At 38.9% G+C, this 13,890-nt stretch overlaps 1 non-coding gene across 1 annotated transcript; it reads right to left on the reverse strand.

Annotated features, from left to right (window-relative positions):
* Positions 1-5,237: 5,237 nt before the first annotated feature.
* Positions 5,238-5,344, reverse strand: LOC111726900. Its single transcript, XR_002774566.1, has one exon. It is a non-coding gene; the product is annotated as a U6 spliceosomal RNA (small nuclear RNA).
* Between the last annotated feature and the right edge of the window lie 8,546 nt (positions 5,345-13,890).

Consider the following 13,890-nt stretch of genomic DNA (forward strand, 5'->3'; position numbering starts at 1 on the left):
CTGTAAAGAATGTCATTAATATCAACATATTAATAGTATTGGTATTTCGTATTGCAGTTTAGTTTTAATTTCATTTACTTCTTCTAAGATATTTATAATTTATTTCCTTCTACTAATTTTTATTTTTGCTTCTTCTTGCTTTTCTGGTTCCTTGAAGTGCAAGAATACAGTGTTTCTTGGAATATAGCAAGAATACTGAGGAAAAAACACAGACAAGCTTTAGAACTTGATGACATTTTGGGCTTGCTGGACTAAATAGAAGACCACCTACTTCTGAATTTTTAGAAAATAAATCCCTCTATATATTCAAATCACTTTAATCAAGTAAGAAGTACTGAAAGTAAACAAAAGAATGATAAAGAATGACTTAATAAACTATCTCATGCAGACAAAAATCTGTAGTTAAGAAAATTGCAGTTTGCAGAGGTGTTGACAGATTCTTGGTGAAACCCAATTGCTTTTCATAACCTTTTCCCATCCCTGTTGTGTAGATTCCATTTTCAATATTTTCCTCAACATGAAAATATGCCTCTGTATAATATCACCAAGGGTTATATTCACCTTTCAAGTAGACACAATTAGAAAGGAGAAAGGAGCAAAATGCCCATGTGCATGCCGACTACTCCATTTAAAACCTCTTCCAGCAGCCCTGCTCACATGCACTTAGATTCTGCTTGTCAGAGTTGGTCAGGTGTCCCCTCTAGTCTCAGGAAAGTGCTTAGAGAGAAGTTCATTGTATGTGAGATTTGTAACAATCAACTATAATTACTTGCCACTCACTCTGGGTTAGCATTTTCTATTACAAATGTATTTAAGCAGCCAACATTTTTATCAGTAAATGAAAAACAGAATTGGAAAAAGGCTGGAATAATACAAGTACTCAGATTTCTTGATGAAACAAAATATATAAGACTAAGAAAATTACTTAATTATGAAAAGGTAACTAATAGAAGAAAAGAACATTATTTTTAGCACTTGAAAGATGAGGGGAAAATTCTCTCACCTTAAAGGGGAAAGGAAGAAATATGAGTGACCATGATTTACAGGGATGGAAAGTCCAATATCTTCTAAAGTGGGTAATTGAATGCAAGAATATATTATTGAGGCAATGATGGGAAACTCTAGAAGAAGAAATTATTTAAAATAACTGCCTCTGAAGAGTGAGAGTAGGAGTGAGGTGACAATGTGGGAATTGAGGAAAATATAGCTTTTCATTTTATGCCTTTCCTTATTATTTTACTTTTCAGAAACAGTATTATTGTATTAATATGATAATTTTGATCAATGGAAAAATTTCAAAAGGTGCCACAGATAAATAGATATTTCATTTTTTCTTTAAATAATCCTGGACAATTATTTTACTTCACTTTTCCTGTGGCATTAAATAGACAATCAAATGTGTCTGACCTTAAATCACCGGCAAGAACATTTCTGAATTATTTAATACTAAATTGCCTTGCAGCTTGTGACTAGATTGAAATGTATTAAATGGTTTTTTTTCCTTGTAATTTCTTCTAAAATCTGTGGTTTCTTGGAAAAGGACACAGTCACAATTTTAGTTTAATATATTTAACTTTGCATTGATTGTTATGATAAATAATTAATTGGTATTCCTAAAAATAGCTTTTGTAGATAATCAAGTAATTGGCTACACATTGTCTCATATTTTTCCTTAATGTTTCCAAAGATAAATAATAATAATGACAATAGCATCTCAGGTAATGCTATAATTGTTTCTTATCTCAATGCCAATGGCAAAAAAACCAAAATTATTTTCTTTCTATTTAACTGACTTATACTATACAGTCTCTTTTATTTATATGTGAAATAATGGTAGTTCTTATTTTTGTAAAAATTCAGTAACTAAATTTTCAAGGATTTTTTTTTTTTGAGACAGAGTCTCACTTTGTCATTCTCTGTGAAGTGCCATGGCATCACAGTCACAGTCACCCTCAAACTCTTGGGCTCAAGCAATTCTCTTGTCTCAGCCTCCCAAGTATCTGGTACTGCAGGCACCCACCAGAAAGCCTGGCTATCTTTTAGAGATGGGGTCTCGCTCTGGCTCAGGTTATTTCCTGGAACTGTGAGTTCAGGCAATCCACTTGCCTTGGCCTCCCAGTGGCATGAGCCACTGTTCCTGGCGCCAAGGAATTTCTATGTTCAAACAAAAAAGTAGACATTAAATTTTACACAGATTGTTTCTTTTATTTCAATTAATTTTATTGACTTTCAAATTTTTAACTATGATTCTATTTTTAGTAACTGATTTTTATACTTATGATCTTAAAATGTGAACCACTTATTGGGAAAGTTAACAATTCTGCCACAAGGAAGTGTACACATTGACATAGAATGAAATGTGTAGTATATGACTCTACCAACCAAAAAAAAAGTTTAAAATACCAATGATAATGATGGGATAGGCATTATTATTGTCTACTCAATATTTGTTATACTCCTTTGATAAAATAAATAAGTAAATAAATTACTGTTTGGTTAGAGATGACAACATGTCCAACCCAAATAAAAATGAATGATAGTTGAGCATAAGCAGCCATCTTGCTTCAGAAGGAAAAAGCAAAACAAAAACAAACAAACAAACAAACAAAAACCAAACATATCAGATATGTTGGGTCAATGACCTGAAGTGAGCAGACTTCAAATTCAGATCTCTTTGTAATAGAGTAATTATTTCTTTTTTTTTTCTTCAGACAGTCTCACTTTGTCACCATTGGTAGAGTGCCCTGGTATCACAGCTCACAGCAACCTCCAACTATTGGGCTCATGTGATTCTATTATCTCAGCCTCCCAAGTAGTTGGGACTACAAGTACCCACCCCAAATGTCCAGTTATTTTTTGGTTGTGGTTGTCATTGTTGCTTGGCAGGCCTGAGCTGGATATGAACCCACCCTCAGTGGGCACCCTAGCCACTGAGCTATAGGCACTGAGCTCCAGATTAATTATTTCTTTATTACACTTTAAGCCATTACTGATGAATGTTTTTGTAATTGCACACTTCGCCTAACTCCTTCAGAATAATTATCTTAAGCATAGTGCTGAAGAGGAAAAAATATAATTTTTTTCACTTGACTTATGTTTGCAGATAAGGATTCTTTTTAGCAGTATTACCCTTGAACAAAATTGAAAGTAATAGCTCAGTTTATCCAGTTAGATATTATACAAAAAAGCAAAGAAGTAAAGTGAAGAAATACAATGATGTTTCTAGGAAGAAAGAGATTCAGAGGAACATATGGTGAATTCATAATAGAGGTGAAGCTTGTGCATGTATTTAGCTCTGTTATTATTGTTTTGTTTAAGAATTACTTATTTGAAAACGATAACTCAAGTAACCAGAGTTCTAATGGCAATGTTTGTATAAGGCATATCACATTCTACAGATGAATGAAAGCTACCAACATTTCAGCATATGGCAGAGGGTATAAAGGCCAGGCCAAGTAAATTTAGGGTAATGATGAATTAGTATTCTTCAAATTTAGAAGGAATAACAAAATAACAATTTGGTGATTGTAAAATGTTAACAAAGACTTTTAGAGATATGGCAGGAAACAAAACTAATTCAGTATAATCCTTTCTCACTAGAAACTGATGTGATATAGGACACAATAAAACTAGAATAAATAAATAAGTGAATGTTATAACTAAGATTGAAACAAAGAGACATCTGCTCACTAGAAATGAATAGAAAGCTATCAGAAGATGCCCATGTGCCCTCTCCCGTGGGCGTTTTGGAGGCAGATATACTCCCAGAAGCAAAGTAAGGGCTCCTGCTAAAAGGGAGAAAAACCTTTAGGTCCTCACAGTATCCATGGATTAGAGAACCTCTATTTGGTGGCTCAGATAAACATTTAGAAACTATCCATCTGATTCTTTGAGTGGGGAAAACAGCCATTTCTGAGACAAAGAATTTAGACCAGGACCATGCAGGGATACAGGCAGGGTTGGCTACATAATTTGCTGTGTTCAGTGCAAAATGAAAGGGCAAGGTCCCTTGCTCACAAAACATGAAAAAAAAGCTCCCTCAAAATTACTCAAATGTGTGTATAAAACTTATTTTCTCCCATCATCTATTTTTTTGTCCTGTTATATGGTACATTTATTTGCTATCTAAGGTCTTTCTAGGAAGGAAAAAGAAAGAAAAAACCCTAAAGTTTAAATGATTAGCAAGAATTTTACACTTCATTTGTATAGTGTCTAATGCTAGTTTTAAATGTAAATATGAATGGTTGATTAGTATGAAGAATCACAGCAATTAAATTCATGTTTCATATCTCATACAGATTCCATTCCGCGAGAAGAGCTGAAACATACAAAATGAACTCCCCTGCTTTCACTTCTCTTCCTGATACATACACGTTCTACCATCATTCACCTAATTATGCTGACAACTAAAAGAGCTCTGAAATGAATGGGAACAATGACCTGTCCTATCTTTCCCTTTCCTTCTGTGTCGTTATTTTCAGAGTCAGCAGTTGAGCAAATATAAGGAATTAACATAAGTAACCAAGGACCTGCTAGTGCTCCATGGTCACAATGTTTCTTAGAAGGACTTTTGTTTCTTCCCTTTGAAGGAGCTCTCATTTGAACAGAATGGGTGGCCTCTTTGGGCTGTCAATGCTCCTGCTCAATCAGCTGTGGAAGTAACATGTTCTTCTTGCTTTAAGTTTTGTTGAACTTCCATGCCTCTTGGATGGTATAAGTTGTGAGCTCCTGGGGCATCACGAGTCCTGTATGTGAACAGGGCAGCAAGGAAGGTGGCTCACTATTTGGTGCCTATCTCCTTTGCACCATTGCCCCAACCCACTTCACTTACAAGACACAGTGCAAAGATAAAAAATGATCAAAACTCTCAAAAGATAGCAGCAGAATAGTAACTAAGCATAGAGCTCCTCTGAGGGCGGGGCCCCCTGAGACCACCTAACCAACAGATCCAGATGGCAAGCTCATGAAACCAGCTTTGGATGAGGGTCAATATACTACCTGTAAAGTCTCAGCAATGAAAATCAAAAAGTGAACCCCCAAATAGACTAGAATTATTGAAACCACTGGGAAATTGCTGGAGGAAGCAAATATCAAACCTCTACAGGAAATAATAGTGGAAAATAATCAAGTCACTTATTTTTCTCTAATGATAAAAACAATGTTTAAATAGCCATGTATCAATAAAGCCAAAAACCTGTTGGAATGTTATATGATGAATTTCTTTCTTTTTTTTTTTTTTTAATATGGAATGCTTCACGAACCTGCGTGGCATCCTTGCGCAGGGGCCATGCTAACCGTCTCTGTATCGTTCCAACTTCAGTGTATGTGCTGCTGGAGCGAGCATGATGAATTTCTATTTTTTTAAAAAAGATGTTGAATTACAATAAACCAAGGATGCCAAAAACGTATACAAATGTTAAGAGATGTTATCTATGTATTACTTTTTGAAGTTGAACTGAATTACGGTAATATGACGTTCACTGAAAAGATGGCATCAATCAAGCGAATGTTAGAGTCACCAAGAGACAGGCAGGACAAAGAAAGTGGCAGAAGCACCATAGCCGTTTGAGGAGCGCAAGACCATTTATAGTTCTAGACCACTCTGGGAGTCCAACAGAGGAGGCGCAGGTGAGCAACGGGACCTCCCGCCTAAGAACCGCGCACATTCAGGGTAAGCGAGACGCCCGGGGCTGTGTGATGCGCACAGGGGAAGGTCCCGGAGGCCTCGCGCAGCAACCGTCCTGCTGCCTGTGCTGTGGAGTTGGAACGGTTCGCTCGCTCACCACAGAAGTCCACGGAACAAGGTGCCCTTGAGATGGGAGTTAGCAGAACAAGCACGTGGGCTTTCTTCAAAAAGCAAAGCGAAAAGTTTTCATCCCGATTATTACATGCCCTGAGATGTGAGGGTTCACCTTGGTGAGAATTTGCCAGGACAGTGGAGAGAGGAAAGAGGTGCAACTGAGTCTCCCGCACTCTCTGACTTAACACCCCTGGACTCTCCCTCTGTGGTACCTTAAAGCATGCGGTGCACTGCGGAAAACCTGCTACACTGGCGGTGCTTCCACAGAAACTCAGACGCCATGCGCAGCGATACAAGCGGACGCTGTGGTCAGCGCTGCTGGTGGAGCAGTTGGCGTAATCAGAAGCATCTGGAGCTGATGGTAACCGCTTGGAGCACTTCTTGTAACTGCAAAAATCATATGAGATTTGTATTCATCTTTTGTTACCAGTATATGTTGAGCCTTATAATTTGAATCCCGATTTTTCCTTTCTTTAAATGTGTATGCTTTTTTGGTACTCTCTGGATAAACATAAAAGTGCATAAATTCATAAACACACTGCAGCTTATAGAACACACCTGCGTAAGCACAAATCAGTTCTGGACATAAAATACTCCCTGTAGCCCAGGAGATCTCCTGGGCCTACTTCCTACTAGTGGGAGGAGACAGGAACTCAAAAGTTAATCACTATCGTGATTTCTAAACCATACAATTATTTCTTTTCCAAATTTGTATTAAATGCAGTCATAAAGTTTGTGTCTGTCTTTCGACATTTTGTTTTTGAGATTCATAAAATTGTTGCATGTAGTAATAATTGCTGTAACAATAACATTCTACCGTAATAGTAATTCTATTATTACTGTAGACTACAGCATTTTTAACTCAGTTTATTTATGATCCCAAGTCTTTTTAGGCTTCCATACCAAAATGCCATAGACCCTGAGTGGCTTATAAACAACAAAATTTATTTCTTACACTCAAAGAGACTGGAAAATCCAAGATCAAGACAACAGCATGTGGCATCTGGACAGGGCCTACGTCCGGGTTCATAGATGGCACTTTCTTGCTATGTCCCCAGACGGTGGAAGACGTGACAAGATCTCCTGGGCCTCTTTCATGAGAACATTCAGGAAAACTCTGCTTTTGTGACCTAATCACCTCCCAAGGCCCTATCTCTCGATACCATCACCTTGGAGTTTAGAATTTTAAAATCTGAACTTTAGAAAAGACACTGCATACACACATATATATGACTGATTTACTCAATTTTCTTGTAATTTCATTATTATTTTTTAGTAATTCTTCATATACAGATGCCTTTTAATAGTGGGGTTTACTTTTCAATGAACTCATAAGTTGAAAATATGGTAAGTCGAAAATGCATTTAATACGTGCAAGCTGCCAATAGCACAACTCAGCCTCGCCTACCTTGAACACACTCACAACACTTACTACTATGTTTTGAATGTATCCCGCAGTTTTCATGTGTTAAAAGCCTAGCCTCCCTGTGCCCATATTGAAAGGTAGGGTCTTTAAGAGGCAACTGAAGCAGGAGGGCTCTGGCCACATGAATAGATTAATCCATTTGTGAATTAATGGGTTAGTGGATTAATGAGTTATCATGAGAGTGGGAGTGGTGGTGGCTTTATAAGAAGAGGGAGGGAGCTGAACGAGCAGGTTAGCACCCTCAGTTCTCTCGCCACCTGACACCCTGCTCCACCCGGGAATGCTCTTCCTACCAGACGTGGCCCCTCAACCTTGGAATTCTGAGCTTCCATAGCCATAAGAAGGAGATTAATTTTCTTTATAAATGCCCAGGTTCAGATATTTTGTCATAATCAAAAAAAAAAAAAACAAAACAAAACCTAAGACATTTACAATAACCTAGAGTTGGCCAAAATTATCTAACACAACCTATTTTATAATAAAGTATTGAATATCTTATGTAATTTATTGAATACTGTACTGAAAGTGAGAAAAGAGAATGGTTGTATGGGTGCATTGTGAAGTTGAAAAATTATAAATTGATCCATCCTAATTCAGAGACTAATTTTATTCTGTAAATGCCTTTGTTAATCACAGCTGTTGTGAAAACTTTCCCTGTATTAGTTTGCTAAGGCTGCTGCAACAAAATACTTCAAACTGGGTGTCTTAAACAACAGAAATTTGTTTCTGACATTTCTAGAGGCTGAAGTCCAAGATCTGGGTATCGGAAGTTTAGTTTTATCTGAGGCCTGCGGGTGGCCATCTTACTACACCCAGCCTGGGCTTTCTGTGCACACACATCCCTGGCGTCTCCCTATGTGCCCAGATTTCCTGTGCTTATGAAGACAAAAGTCACTCTGAGTTAGGGCCTGACATATTTAACTTTTGTCACCTCTCCAAATATAGTCCCAATTGGGGGCACTGGGCATTAGGGTGTCAACATATTTTGAGGGGGACACAATTCAGCCCACAAAATTCCCTTTTTTGTATCGTTTTCATCCTTTGGCCACTTCCTATAACTTGATTTTCTAGAAATTTATTCTATTTTTCAATTTTACTTCATTCTGTAAAACGCTTCATATGAGTGTAAAAGGAACATATATTCTACAACATTTGAGTACAAGTTGTTATATATGTAAATTGGGTTCAGTTTGTGAACTACATTCTCAGTTTGTGTTTTTCCTTATTTTTATCTTTCATCATTCCTGAGAGATGTTTGTTCAAAGCTCCCACCCCGATTTGGAGTTTATCTCTTGTTTCCTTTAGCCTTGTTCATTTCTGACATTTTCTTTTGAGGCTGTGCTGTTAGATGCGGACAGATGTAGAACTAGCACATCTTTCATGTGTGAATTAGAAAATATCACATTTTTCATTTGTTTATTTTGAAATACTTTCAGGACGATAGGAAAACTGCAAGAGCTTTTTGACAAATATATAACCCCCATATTCTATTTCCTCACAGAAACTATTGAGGACTTCCCAGCTGGACCAGTGGTGTCCTTTCTAAAGGATGATGGAATGCATGGGACATGAACTGCCCTTTGCTGTCGAATCTCCCAAGGCTTCTCCAATCTGGAATAGTTCATCATTCCTTCCTTCCCAATTCCAGAATCTTGTGAGCTACTATGTATTCCCACAGGAAAGCCCTTGAGATTTACTGAAAATATTCAGTGTATTTGCATATTAAGTCAGCACACAGCGGCAGCAGGGTACTTTTCTGCCCTAGAATTAACAACACATAATTATAAACTTTTGAAAGGAAGTAGTGTGTTACACCAGATGACTGAGGGGATTTTGTGTAGTGGAAGTGAACTTCTCTGTATCCAGTTCCATTCCCAGTGGTACCTGCTTCAGAATATCAATATAGAACAGGACGGCAACAGACCACAGTTACAAAGGAATTTACACAGTACTTTCATATAATACATCATCTTTATAGAAATACCTAAAACAATCACGTAAGTAGGTAGGACACGGATTATTCCCATTTTACATATTAGGAAGTGAAAGTTACTGGCTAATGTCCCTTTTACAAGAGCATATATTTATTACTTTATTGACTCGCTGAATTCAAAGAGCAAAAACAACAAAACTTTACTCTTCTCCTCCCTGACCCATCCCTCCATCTTATCTTCTAAAAGATTTTCTAATCACTTTAGTTTGAAGACTTTGCAATCACTGATTAATCGGTTCACATGGGCAGAGCCCTCCTGGTGACTTCCTAATCATTTTCAATTACAATAACAAGTTCCATTTCAATAACCATGACTCACTTTTATGCACTTAATAGAACGGACCAGCAAAGTCAATACCACAAACTGACATTGTATTCAATACTTACTCTCCCCGTCCCCTGTCACCGTCCATCAGTTCAGGCCTCAGTGTCTGGATGGGGGTGCAGCCTCTGTAGTTTAAATGCTCTTCCTTCCCCTCTTCCCCTAGCTGCCCTCTTCTCAGGATGGGAGCAGAGATGATTAGAGAAAAATAGCCCTAAGATTTAATTAAGATAATGATTTTTTTTTTTCAAATTTCTTTCTGTGTGACTAAGATGTGATGGTTGCTGATGCCTCTTTGTGACATGAGTTTAAATTCCTGACTTTCGGGGAGTATAGAAGCGAGGGTTTGTAAGAACTGGCAGCTCCGCCTGGATATTTCCCTACACAGCTCCTGACATAAACAATAACCTATTGCCTCTGAGACCCCTTTCTGCTGTAGAGAGTGTATGAGTTTCACTTCTATCTTCTGGAGCTCTCTCATCCTGGCAGGTCTTCTCCTGGATAGAACACCCTTCAAGGTGGTTGTGTTAGTTTCCTATTACTGCATACAGATCACCATAAACTCACAACACAAATTTCTTATTTCACAGCTGCTTTGGGTGAAGAGCCTAGGCAGGGCTAGCTGGGTTTATCTCTCAGGGCCTCAAAAGGCTGAGATAAAAATGCCAGAAGGGTGGTATACAGCAAGACAAAGTCTCATATAATATAATTACGGGGGTTATGTCTTATGCAAGTCATAGATTCTCCCCATACTCAAAGAAAGGGGCTTATGTAAGGGTTTGACTACCAGAAGGTAGAAACACTGGGGGTCCCCTTAGGGTCTGTTCACTACAGTGGCTAAATTCTACTTATCATCTATCTCCTCCATTTGGTCCTTGGGAACTTCTGGATTCGTGACATACTACACTGGGTCACCAGGGGCTCTTTTGATGGTCTCATCCTTGTCTTCTCAGGCTACAAGAATTTACTAAGTAAGATGTAGGCAAACATTTATAGATTTCCCGGGGTCTTGGTGAGGCTCTTACAAAATGCCACTCTTGCATCTAATTCAAGCTTCATTTCTCACAACCCTACTTAAACCTTCACACACTTCACTCAGTTCGCTCTGCTCTGGGGACAGAACAGAAATGGGCACTTGTGTTTCTGCAGCTCCGAGTCATCTACCCAGTCTCTCTGATGGGTTCCCTGGAAGTCATATTTTCTTGCCAGGAGGTATGCAAGAAGATGGAGGGAGGACATAAAAAAGCCATCATTTTTATCCTAGGATTCCTTAAAATGATATGCTCCTTTTTCTGTTTTTTCCAAGTTGTCTCATCTTTCCCTTTTCCAGGCTAGTTGGTAATGTGTAGGTGGGAGCACTCTGTGTGGCAGGCGGCCTTTCAGAAGTCTGCCTGTGATTTTTGCCTTCTGGAATCCAAATCCTTATAAATCCCCCTCTGCTTCAGTGTGGGCTGGACCTCCTGACTCAGCTCTAGTGAATGGAATATGGCAAAAATGATGAGATGTCATTACTGAAACTAGGTCACAAAAACACTCTGACTTCTGTATTGTTTATGTCTCTCTTAGAGACATTAGCTGTCATATTTGACCTGCTTTATGGAAAGGTCCACAGAGCAAGTAACTGATGTCTCTAGCTGGCAGTCTGTAGGTCTCTCCACACCCTGTGAATGAGCTCAGACAGATTAACTTGGAGTGGACTCTGCTCTGGCTGATGTCTTGACTGGATTATGAGACTCCCAAGCCAGAAGCCACCAGCAAAACCAAGCTTATATTCATGACCTGTGGAAAATGAACTAATCAATGTTCATCTTTTTAAGCCACTAAGTTTTATTTTGCAGCAGTAATCAAATACATTGTGCTGTGTGAGCAACTCCCTCCATGGTCTGCTGGCCGCAATGACTTAACAAAGTTTCCTTTTAACTCACACAACAGGGTAATGGCTCTGCTCTACCTTGAATCATGACTATGGGCTCCAGAAACAGCTGTGGCAGAGGACAGTGGTATGGTCAGATGTAAGGTGGGAAGATTTTTCAATCATCAAGTCTGTAGGTGGATTTTATCACTTCTCTTTATATCTTTGTCGCAAAAACCCAGATATTTGCCCCCATATAATTGTAGGTGAGGGTGAGAACCCGCAGAAAAGCACAGGGATGATGATGGTGAGTACTGACAATCTCTGTCCTGCAGGGTTGGCCATCTTTCAGAAAGCCGCAGCTATATCTCAGATGGTTTCTTTCTTCTTTTTTTTGTAGAGACAGAGTTTCACTTTATCGCCCTCGGTAGAGTGCCATGGCGTCACACTGCTCACAGCAACCTCCAACTCCTGGGCTTAGGCAATTCTCTTTCCTCAGCCTCCCAAGTAGCTGGGACTACAGCCCCCACCCCCACAACACCCAGCTATTTTTTTGTTGCAGTTTGGCTGGGGTTGGGTTTGAACCCGCCACCCTCCGTATATGGGGCTGGTGCCCAACCCACTGTGCCACCAGCGCCGCCCTTTACTGCTTTCTTTCTAGCTCACAGATACCTGGGCTTATTTTTCTCAGCTTGGAGATTGACTAGAAATCATGAGATAAAAGGAAGTTGTTCGTTTGCAAGAATTGTATATTGAACGCAGATTTTCTACCCCATGGAGTACTTAACTTGAGATGGATAATCTTAGAATCACCTTCTAGTTTTGGGCAAGTATCGAGCAAAACACTTCGCATGTGGAGCAAGCCCCAGCATGGCTTGGCTCCAGTCTCCTCTGATCCCAGCCCTTCAGCCAGCGTGACCTTAATCCACTTTCTCACATTCTCTATGTTCTTTGTTAAGTCTCAATTTTCACCACACCTCTGTGTTTTTTCTCCTGACCTGCTTTAACATCATCAAATCTCAGCAAATTTGTTACTTCCATAAACTCTCCCTGACTCCCCACCTTGTAGCAGGTTTTCCTGGTACTCACACCGATGATGCCTTCTGTATTCTGTTCTACTGTCTATTGGTGTTTATAGTATGTATTTGTGACAATATTTGGTTAATATTTATCTTCTCTTTTAGATTGTTAGAGCCATGAGATTAGGGACTGTATTTTGCCCAAGATAATGTCTTTGGTGCTTAACAAGCACATTCTTCATAAATATTTTTGATTGATTGAATAAATGAATGAGTAATCTTAGACAAATCTCATTAACCCTATTTCTAAATTGAGGAGGTTTCTAAGGCCCATTAGAGACCCAACAACATCTACAGTAATGCAGGAACAGCTAGGGAATGTTGACATGAGGACAAATGTAGGAATTTTCTTTAAAGGGGAACTCATTCTTTTAGGCTGAATGATTTCCCTCCCGGAGGAATGTTTCTCCCGCCATAACATGACTAAAACACAGATGGGGCACTTGTCTGATGCTCTCTGTGGGTGAATAGGCAGAGAACTGACCTACGGGGAGATTTCTGACCAGTACTGAGCAACCCAGTTTCTTCCCTCCCCAGATCAAATTTTGTCCTATTACATTTTGTGATTCGAAGAAAGGGAAAAATGCCTGAGTCCTATTTTTAAATGGCACTTATTCCGTTTATTTTTTTTTCTCCTATTTACTTATTTTCCCCCAAGAGTTCTACCCTCAAATGTTTTCTTTCCCTCTGACTTTGTCTGTGTCCCCATGTCTGTGATGCAGATTTTTTTTTTTTCAAGTTCAATATTCAGCTGAAATGAAGTAAAGGTGGCTTAGAATCAATCTGGAAGGAGAGGGTAGAAAGTCATAAAAGCACAACACTGAAGCTTTTAGGTACTGGGTACTGTTCTCTCTCTCTCTCTCCCCCTGTCTCCTCACCCCATTTGCCCCTGCACCTTGTATCCCAACGCCACTTCCAAAAATCTTTATCAAATCTTCATGTAAGAGAATGAATGGTAGGAAATCACAAAAGGAATGGCCTAGAATCGAGGAATAGAAATCCACCTGCAGCAACTATAAAGATAAAATATCCATGAATAAAAACTAATAAGAAATGTGAAAAAAAAAAAAAGAAAAGAAACCCATCTGCATTTGAGTCCTTATCATATGTTAGAAACTATCCATTCATCACCTCATTCAATTCTCGCAAAGGCCCTGGGCTGTGGGGAAACACAGGGATATCTCCATTTCCTAGATGAAGACACTGAGGTTTAGAGAAGGTCAGCATTATGCCCTTGGTTAAAGTGTGGCTCTGTGTCAGAGCCGGAATTTAAATGTAGATTTGACTCCAGTACGTACATGATCGTCACCTCTCTCCAAGTCTGTACGGAAAGAAACACGAAATGTGCAGAATAAAAGCAGCAGCAGGTAAACCTCCTCCTGGAACGTGCAGGGAGAGAGTAAAAAACCAAGTGTTTG

Source organism: Otolemur garnettii, unplaced genomic scaffold (assembly GCF_000181295.1).
Source record: "Otolemur garnettii isolate 467f Iridium unplaced genomic scaffold, OtoGar3 scaffold00085, whole genome shotgun sequence".
NCBI lineage: Eukaryota > Metazoa > Chordata > Mammalia > Primates > Galagidae > Otolemur > Otolemur garnettii.